The 10,555-nt window shown below is 45.2% G+C and overlaps 1 long non-coding RNA gene across 1 annotated transcript; it reads right to left on the reverse strand.

The window, feature by feature from the left end:
- Nucleotides 1-1,108: 1,108 nt before the first annotated feature.
- LOC146761222 (uncharacterized) lies at nt 1,109-7,389 on the reverse strand. Its single transcript, XR_014944327.1, has 3 exons — nt 7,268-7,389; nt 1,815-1,902; nt 1,109-1,241 (listed from the first exon to the last, which is right to left on the reverse strand). It is a non-coding gene; the product is annotated as an uncharacterized LOC146761222 (long non-coding RNA).
- Between the last annotated feature and the right edge of the window lie 3,166 nt (nt 7,390-10,555).

A 10,555-nucleotide genomic window follows, 5' to 3' on the forward strand; every position in this document is an offset into this window, starting at 1 on the left:
ATGGTCCTGCTCGTCGCAGTGGCCGCGCCGCCATTTGCTGGCCCCGTGGCGCCATGCCGCGCTGTGGGCCTACAGCTGCTCGTTGCCCTGCTCGCGGGCGGCCCCGCGGCTCGGCCTGTGGCCAGACTTGCATTTTGGACGCTAATTCCGCAGCAGGCCGCCGAAGTCGCGTCAGATTGGCGATTAAAGAAAGGTTCTTCGCCCTGCGCGTCCCTGGAACTGCCCCCCCGGAGCTGGTTCGGACGCTGCTCTCACAAACAGTGTTTAACGTTCAGCTGGTGCTGAACTCGAGATGTCCTACAAAATACAGGGCACATCACGTCCACATGGAACACTAACGTGGTGTCTAACATTCAAAAGGTACCACCACGCAGGGCCACTCGAGGCTCTGGTTAATCAGTGGCAGTAGTTCCATTTGGCATTAAGGAGCAAAGAGGCGGCTGGATGTGTCCCCGTGGGCTGATGGCTACGTAAGTGTGTCGGTGGAAGCTCACACCCTGCACTCACCTTGCCTGCCCCTCTGCTAACACCGAGCACTGTTTGTTCTGGCTGGCACAACTGCAGGACAACTGCATGAAAGGAATTAGGCTGCTCGGCCCTGGCAGCCCAGCTCACTCAACCACGTCATCACAGCTGCCTTTAAGATGTATTTTCACTCCTCAGTGAATGCTGACAGGCCTCAGTTTTGTACAGTGTGCTTTGCAGGCTCCAGAATGGGGAGTTCCAAGTGGCAGCTGCCAGGATCAAGCGTCTGAGAGCTGCAAGGATTCTTGGATTGCTTCTTTGGAAGCATCGTACCTGTCCTGATTAGTGTTTGCCCTTCTGCTCAGGATATTCCTTAAAGGGCAGCAGGCTCCTGTCTTCAGCTCCTCACTTGTCACATATAGTAAGGCAATGGAAAACTGCTGACAACTGTAACAACCTCACACCGGTTGCTAGTGCAGCAGACCAGGGTTTCTTTTTTTGCATGAGAAATTAGTTGTGGATGCAGGAAGGAGAAATAGATCCATGCACACATTGTACATTATATTGCTTTGTGTTGGTTTGTGGAGCTCGTGTCAGCTGTTAGCTCTGCAGACACTGCAGGAAGGAATGCCTGAGAGTTGCAGGAGGGAGGATTTCTGAAGGGCAATGGAAATTTGTGGCTGCAGTTTTCTTGCTTTCACTTCTTGATTTCACTTTCTTGGGCTACCGTACATCTGGAAGCATCTGTGAGTCCCCAGGTTTCAAACTGTTACGTCCTGAAGCACAAAGAAAGATCTTAAGATACTTACCTTGCAGTTACTCCCCTTTTACTTCTGTATCTGGAAAGCCTCAGCATCCTAATACTACAAAGCCAAAAATACATATCAGCCACAGTACACGTGGGAACATCCTATTCATCAGTCATTCCTGGACCTTTCCTTGTGATAATCACAGTTCAAGCCAGTGTGTCTCACAGCTCTGATTGTGCAACATCACATTTTATTGAGGGCAGAAGGTGCATCTTTGATTCCTTTTTATTTACGGTAGCAATACAGCTCTTTTCTGATGATTAAAACATTGCAGAGCTGTTAAGATGCAATTATTTCATGCCCAGCACTGAAGGTGGACATTTAGGTGTTTTTACTGTTGCTTCTGTTGATCCAGGTTAAAACCTTAAAGCCAAAACAGCTGAAGAGTGTAACCTGTGTTCTAGTTAAAAATGGTTACTTTGATGTTACTCTTATGTCATAATTGCTGGCTGCAGTTTCTCGTGACGCCAGCACCACTGATTTGTCCTTTTGACATCCATGGTACCTTTCGTAGACATGCTTCAGGAGATAAAGATGTACCTTCTCACACGTCAAAATACCATTCTTGGCTTTCTGAGGTACTGCTGTTAACATCATCTCAGCAGAGCTCAAACAGGCTTTCTGGGAGCTGCAATAGCAAAAGTAGTGGGAAAAAAATCATGTTAAATATTAAATGCTTATTACTATGGGAAATTTCCTCTAGCAACCTGTAAACTTCGCTGACTGTATCAACAACATCCCAAGCAGTGTGGGGCCCAGGAATACATACAAGAAATGGATGGGAGGAGATTCAAATAGAGGAAAAGGCTGAAAGAAAGGGAATTCCCAGTAGAAGAGCAGCTGTGGGTGGTTATTCGCTACAGCCTCTGTTTGAGAAAGGAAAGCCCTTCCCACAGCCTAAGTGGTAAACCAGTTTTCCCTCTCCAGCCCCATAGGTCAGCCTGAGTCTAAAGGCCAGTGCTGTGGCATGGATTGCATTTTGTAAGACTACAACTGCTGTGCACTGAGACACTCACTGCTGTGCTGTGCCAGCTAGAGCCAAGGATGCAGTGCTCACCTGGCATGCTTCACACCTCCGACCCTGAAGCACCTTCACCCCAGTTGATCACTTTTACACTGAAGAGGTGAATTTAAATCCTCAGTGATTCACTGTGCTTGAGACACAGGGGAAAGCCATACATACCCTCTGCTGACCTTTAAGCTCCAAGTCTCATGTTGCAGTGGAAAGAATTTTGTATCTACTTACACCTGGGGAGCAGAAAGTGGCCCAGCCCAAGGTCTCTCTTTCTCCCAGACTGTAGGATATTCATGGGTGATTTTTAGTGGCTTTGGGAAAGGTGCCTTTAAACCACAGCAAAGTGCTGTGGGGCGCAGAGAGTTTCTGTTCTTGTGCACTCTGGTGTTTGCAGCCTGAACATGCTGATAGCTCTCTGCAGAATGTAATTGCTGTGTTTTAATCAGAAGAGTTTGGTGAGGAGACCGTGAGTCAGTAAACCAGAATTCATTTGATGTGGTGCTTGTCTCCCTTTTTTGAGTACAACTAACTCTTCTGAGTGCAGCACTTTGGTTATCTCAGCTTCTCACTGAAGGCCAAGGGCCACGTAGGCTTTGCAGGAGAACGTGACTCAGTGCTGGCACCATGTTGCAGTGCCCTCATGATATAAAATGACAAACATCCTTATTCCTGTGTACGTGGGACATAGTCCTACAAAGAATCTCTTAGGTAAACAAGTCAAATTTCACGTACTTTTAAGCAGGAATCTCGTTCTACTGCCTTAGATCCTTGTTGGAAGGGCCCAGGTATTTAACAGCAAAGTTGCTTAGTGTGCATTGCAAGCATGGCATTGGGATCTATAAGGAATTTGAGGGGAAAATAATGATTGGATATAATTAGAGGAGCAGGTCCCCAAGGAGCCCTGAGTGTAGAGGGTGATCCTGTCAGTAAAAGAGCAACACTAACAATGATAGGAGCAACCGAACATCAAGGAAGGATTCTGCTTAGAGGAAGCAGGGCATATGAAAGAAATATGTAGAATAAAGAACACCTCACAGAAAGCAGATGGAAAGTTTATGCTCTCCTTGTCTTTAGCGATGTGAAAGGATTTTAAGGATTAATTTTTCATGCCAATAGCAGGGAAAACATTCCCATGCTTTGTATAAGTGGAGCATGGTGTGCATGGCCACAAGAAACAAGGCAGGGGCTTAAGATTCAGAATGGGACAGCGGTTCTATTGGGCAACCTCAGTGGCTTTCAAAAATACCACCTGTGGTGATTTTTAAGATGATTTTTGCCATGTCAGCCAAATGCTCACTACTGTATCTGAGGATCAGATCTACGTAGAGAGATCATGATGGCCCATCTAATGTGCTGTGGCACATTGCATCCTTGTTTGAGGCAAGATGCAGGTCAGGATGGGTGCCTGGTCTCACTCTGGAGGATAATACCCGTATTTTCTCTCAGAGATGGGGATGATCTGGGTCACTACTGCACAGCAAAGTGCTCAAAGAGTAAGAAGAATTGGTCATTCTTATAGACTGCCCCAAGAAAAACTGGCTGGATGAAGGTAGTTTGTCCTCCCCTTGGACAGGAATGGTGTTCTTAATAGTCCCCATCGAGATGCTGTCACAACATAAAGACAGCTAATAACAGGAATGTCAAATCAATCCCATTCCTCCTAAGTGATATAGCATTTATTCCTCCATATCTGCAGTGGTATCAGAGTTCCTCCTGGCTTCAAGGCATTCCTTGGCACACTAGACATGCTGCAGATGTATCCACATTCAATCCAGTTTCTTCTTAGTACTGTCAGCCTCCAGTACTGAGGTTGTATAAAACAAAAAGCTTATGCTTTTGTATCACATTTTATCAATACCAGCTTATTCTGATGAGGTATGTTAATACCAAAATAAGCAGTAGCTGTGGTGTGTTATTTTGTTGGTTTTTGTGTGTGTGTCAGGTTTCCAGGCTACTTTGTTATGTGCAACACTCCCTTTGAAATCAGTCACTGCCACCCCTACATTATGGGGTGTATGTATTATTATACATTATACATCCCATTCTAGCAGTATGCTTTCAGGGTGGTGTAATGGGAAACTATGTGGTCTGAGTGGCACCTCCGATATCATCACCATGAATTCTAATAGGGTTTTGCTTTTGAATTAAATAGCAACATGGGAAGTTACAGAAAAACACAACGTGAGATTCTCATGTTTGGGAACAAGGTATCATGGCGTAAAGGCCATGCATGCCTGATACATGGAATTCATGGGGATTAAGGTGCCTTATCAGGGCCCTCCAGCTTTGCTAGGTGTAAATAGGTAGAAGACTCTTTTTCACTATTGCTGCTCTTTGAGATGCTCCTGAAGAATCATACATACAATACTCTGATTTGGAAGGGCCCCACAAGGATCACTGAGTCTATGTTGCACTTGTTCTCATGTTGTCTTGCTTATTTGGTTCAATTCTTTCTGGCCTCACGGTCTTTCTTTGCCTAAGCAAACTAAAGCTGCTTAGAGTGAGAACACCCATGAACCAAAGCATGCAGATTTGAAGAAGCAAGCAAGCTGGTACCAAGCAAGCAGGGCTGGAATGGTAGTCAGGGACATTCAGAGACACACATTTGATTTTAGTTTCACTACAGGTCTTAGCACAGAAGTTTGTTTGTTTGTTTTAATAAGAACAAAAATAAGGGCCCTGAGTTGTAGATGTCTTTAGACTTTGCTCTTTCCCAGGCTGCAAGGTCCTCAAGTAGGTGGTACAACCACATGATTCCTAATCACGTAATGCAGAAGTGGCTATCATCTTAGTGATCACACATACCACTGCAAGGAGAAACATATGCTGTTATGCATTTTAGGAGCTGGGAGGCTGTACAAGATACACCCTGGCATCTATACTAAACTGAGGACACCTAGGGAAGCAGCACACTGCCTGTCTCCCACCAGCAGCTTCATGAGGGGTGCTACAGGCTTTGCTGCCTCAGGACTCCTCAACTCATCTCCAAACTCAACTGCAAACATCGTGGGTTAAGGCAGGTGGGAGCAATGAGGATAAATCTCTTACACTAAGGGCATGATTTTGTAGGGACATATAATAGCTGTTATTAGGAGAGTGACCTGTCTGGAAAGCATCAAGGCATCTTTAAATGTACATTTTACCTTTGATTATCAAACTTTGCCTGAGTTCTGCACAGCTTCAACAAGGCTTAGGATTTGATTGAGGTGCTCTATTTCCAGCAACCACTTGCAATTACAGCAGATGGCAGCCTTTCCCCACATGTCAAAAAGAAAAGGGGAAAAAAATAGTGCCAGGATTACAGACAATAAATGTCTTTTGTTGTTTCCTGGTGCCTGCTTATTACCAGCAAAAACCTCCACAACGGTGAGATCAAGAAGTGAGAGGTAGAAACAAGACTGAAATAATCTCCTTGCATTTGCAGGACCTGCATCCTCACCAGATGTGTGACCAGCCATTGCACCACCCCTATTTGTCCAGGATGATGTTTTCCTTCCAATTGACATCACAGCTTGAGTTCAAAGTAATTAAAAATCTACAAATTCATTTTTTCACCTTGACAACACCACCAAAGGGAAAACATCAGATTTCATGGCTAGTAGGTCAAAACCAAAGTGACACTTTTCAGCGCTTGATTTAATAAGGTGTTAGTGCCTTATTAAAAAGCACCTCTGTTAAAGACCTTCTGCAGCTGTCTCAATCAACTGTTGTATGGGCAAGGCCTCAAATTACTTCATCTGTTGGTGACTGTTCAAAAGAGCCTCAGATATACTCTGTAGATTTTCCCAGCCCTGAAAAGCAGAGAGAGAACTGATCCGCACTCTTGTCTCCTGCCTCCTTTTGATCCTTGCTTTAAGAGCCTGAGCAGGAACGCTCATTGGGACACGTGTGTTATTCAGACAAGACCACTAGCAGTTTTCCACCACAACAAGCTCTTTCTGATACACTTGATATCCTGTGGAAGTATTTCTTGTTACTGAGTGAAAACTCTCCCATCCACACTGTTTCACAAGTACAAGAAAGAGGTGCAGAGAGGTCCTGCTCTGAGGTAGCTCCTAACACAAACATAAAAGAACATTAGATTCACTTCTACTTAGGCTCTGCCTTCAGTTTCTACCATTTATTCTGCTTCTGTTCTCACAAAATATGTTAATGGCATCCAGATGCTTATTAACATGTTTCATACTAACAACCAGAGACAGGAAATACAAGCCAGATGAGGAAAAGAACAGCTCAAACAATAGTTAAGAGAGATTAGAGGAATTCCAAGTCAGCAGGGCCAAGTAAAATGTACTGTGGAGCCTTCAAGAAATGACTCCAATGGTTGTAAGTGACTTTAATATCAATGTAAATGGCTTCATAAACACCAGGGGACAGGGGAGGTCCCACAGGATCAGAGAACCTGCTATCAAAATCCAGGGGGACATCCAGACACAGCGCACTACAGCAGCCACCGTGGGCTTACAAAAACAATCTGTGTCTTACTGACCCCATTTGTCTCTTTGATAAGACAGCTGGCCTGGCAGCTAGGAAAGCAAAGTCACACATGTGCCATATCTTCACTTGAATAATGCCGGCTTATGCAGCCACCAAAGGAAATGGTCTAGACATCATCACTACAAGAAGAAAGGATGGGCAAGTTGCTTATGCTTAAGGTGTAGCGTCTCATCATCCTGTCCTGGCTCTGTATTCCCCTGGAAGACAGAACCATGGGAGCACTGCAGAAGGCTGTGCTTGTGCACATGTGCTGTGAGAGCTGGGAGACGCAGGAAGTAAGAGTTAATTTCACACAGGAAATCACTGTCAGTGAGGAAATGACCCCAATTCCATGTTGCACTCGAGGTCTCTGTGTTCACAGTCATTTTTTCCCTCAGAAGATGTGCACGCTACCCCCCCCCCAGCTCAGCTTTCAATGGAAGAAACACTTAAAATACTCTACTACCCAGCCTGCAAGACTGTTGTAGGCTGCTTCTAATACCTGTCCTTCAGAGAAGTCTTTTCATCCCTTTGAAAGCTGTCCTCTCCTTTTGTAGCTCTGTAGAGAAATCTGACCAAACAGAAACCTTGAGACCATTATACTGCAGTTCTCCTACCTTCCAGCCAGCATTCATTATGAATGGCTTATCATTACATTTTAATCAATTGAATATCAGAAGTTTAAGGCGTGTTTGGCACCTTTCCTTTCCTTCTTCTTCCAGGTGCATTTGCGGATGAGTTCATTCAGTGTCACATAGGGAAAGCTGTAATGTTTTTGTTTCTGGACTCTGCACAAGTACTCACAGTACAAAAGGTGTTGCTATGGGTTGCTTTTCTTTTCCATTTAATAACAAAATACAAGAATAACTCCAAACAGCAGGTAATTTTTTGGTCTGAAACAGAATCAGAACCTTCTTCCCCAGAGGAGGAGGTGGGTAAGGATGTGCAGCATGCAGGGCATGGGGAGGGTCCTTCTTGTTTCACTCAGCACATCAGGGGCCTCAGGGAGGACACGATGAAGCTGAAGACAGAATTCAGGAAACAGAAATAAGAACCAGGGCAGTTTGGCAAGCACAACCTACTAGCAAAGATCAAAAGGACTCCTTTAGTAGAGAAGAAAAGGCTGAGAAGAGACATGCTAACAGCTTTCAAATACATAAAAGGCTGCCAGAAGCAGGGAGAACAGAATGATTGCTTCCACATCCTCTGGGAGGGAACAAGCATAATGTGCTAAATCTTTCCTTCTGGGGAGATTTAGGTTCAAGATGAGGAGCAGTTTCTCTCTGGAAGGATAGTTGGACCGAGGAACAGACTGCCTGCAGAGGTCACTGAGCCTGAACGCTGGTGAGCAGCACATGGGTAGAGCTGCCCCTGCCCCAGGGCTGACTGATGCAGAGAGGGATTTCCACAGATCCATGGTTACACTGTGAACAAACCTTTAAAATCAGCTGATGTAAATGAAATTCTAGGAAGTGGTGGTTGATGCAATTTGGGAACCCGTGCTGGTTTTCCTTTTCTATTTCCCCCCTTTCTTCTTGAAGGCCTAGGGAAATTCCAGAGATGGTAAGAGCTGTAACAGTCAGCAGAGAGCCAGAACCATCACTGCTCATCGGACATCTATCCTGAGCAAAATGAAGCTGATAAGAATTCATATGAAGCTGATAAGAGCTCATATGAAGCTGATAAGAGTTCATACATAAAGGACAGCATGGTTTGTTGCTTCTTTTTTTTTTTTTTTTTTTTTTTTTTTTTAAAAGAAAAACTTTTATCTAGCAAACCTGCTTCCCTTCTTTGAGTTTGGCAGCTGCAATGGAGTTTTGTAAGACGTTTGACTCAGTGCAGGCGACATTACGATTATAAGATTAGCACTCTCCCTTCTCAGCAAAGCCCACATTAAATGGATCAGCTGGCAGCTCCTCGCAGAGGCTCTGCCAGGATCAGGACGGAATCACCTCGGAGGCACTGGGGCCTGACACAGCTTTGTGTCGCCATGCAGGACCCTGGGAGCAAACACAGTGATTGCTGACAGCATCTGGAGAGGAGGTAAGGAAGAGCCAGGAAGCAAGATGGACTGAGGGCAAGAAAACCATTTAGAAGTCTCTGCCACACAGCTTGTACTGTGCAAGTTGCCATTTATAGGACTATCAAAAGCTAAAGTGAGTTAAATACCCCTAGCACAGAAACTCCTAGTTACTCACCTCTTCACACAAGCTTGCCCTGCTCCATCTGCATCCCGGAGAAGCCAGTTTCTGACATATCATATTTATATGCCTGTAATCTGAATCAGATTACAGTCTGAAAGATTGTTGAGTGTCAGCAAAACTGAAGCCTCATGTGATACTGTTCAATACATTTTCACTGTAGAAACATACACACAGCCTGACTTTATTAACCACAAGCTTAATAAGATAAAAAATACAAATATAGGCTGTGTGTGTCTGTAAGCTTTTGTTACAGGGAACGCTAATCCCAGACCCCTGTGTTATGGAAAACCCTACTGCATAAACACAGTGCATTTGGTACTAGTGTTTTAGAGACAGAGAGGTGGTGGTTTGCACCCTGATGCTGGCATAGTCTCTCATCAGTCCTTTTAATAGAGGGACTTGCCCAATGGTGGTTTTTCCAGGCAGGCAGATGCCAGGAGCTGTGACACGAGCACTGAGTCAGAGGTGCCCGAAGGCACTGCGCACACCTTCTGCTCCTCCTGCTTCAGAACAGGAGGAGTGAGATTTCCAAGTGATAAAGAGTGACGCTGGCAGAAGTGCTGAGTAACACTGAAAGCACAGGAGCGATGGTGGAACTGAGGACTCCAGCCACCCTGCCTCTCTCAGAAAAGCTGCCCTGAATCCACTTTTAACACAAATGTCTAAAAAGCATTATAAACCCATATGTGGTGCTGCTATTCAGCATTCAGGTGACCTTCTGCTTGATTTTGCTCCTCCTTAGAAACAAAGCTTCATTAAAAGAACGTGGGGCCCTGGCAGCTTTGCTCTGTAGAACCCATAGCTCCCCTATGGCTGCGGTGGGATCCCCATACACAGCTCCCTGCAGAAAGGCAGGCCAGACAGGTGACACCCTCACCTTTCCAACCCTTTAAAACCTCACGTTTGAAGCGATTGCCCAGGCATGATGGAAGCAAGCACATCTTCATCTCCATCCTACAAAGGCTTTTGAAAATGTTAGCCACCATGCCAACTGGAAGTGTGGGCCAGAAAGAAGCCAATTAAAAGCCAGGTTGTCTCCGTGTTGCTCAGGGCTAACAGAACAGATGATGGCATCGCTGGAAGCTGCGTTTGCTTTTAATTGTCCTCGTTCCACTGAATAACTAATTCTCTCCTCCTCCCACACAACAGAAAAAAAGCATGTTTTTTGGAAAAGATGAGTTGACTCGATTCCTCTTCACCACGCATGACAGCAAGCTGCAGTTTTTAGCTTTGCATCTAGGCAAGTTTATTACATCGCCGCATGCATTTGTTTTGTTTCAAATCTTCTGGGATCAGCTAAAAATATTAACTTGGAGGGATGAGAGAATGCAAGCACTACGAGCTTCGTGTACATCCGGATCCTAAGTTGCAGCCAAGCAAATGGAATAGCACAGGTGGATCGCGATTGTGAGGTAGTCATACAAAGAGCTGTTTTTGCAAGAGGACTGAGATGAGGGAGGTGCTGGGACAGAGTTGGTGAGGTCTGAGCATGATCCAGGGAAAGCAGCAAACCCTCCTCAGGCCTGAGGTGAAGCAGGGGCTGCCCATAAGGTGTCCCTCAGATGGCTGTGCCCCAGCAGCACAGG

Source organism: Coturnix japonica, chromosome 3, assembly GCF_054131305.1.
Source record: "Coturnix japonica strain WE chromosome 3, WE-NBRP24, whole genome shotgun sequence".
In the NCBI taxonomy this organism is placed as follows: Eukaryota; Metazoa; Chordata; class Aves; order Galliformes; family Phasianidae; genus Coturnix; species Coturnix japonica.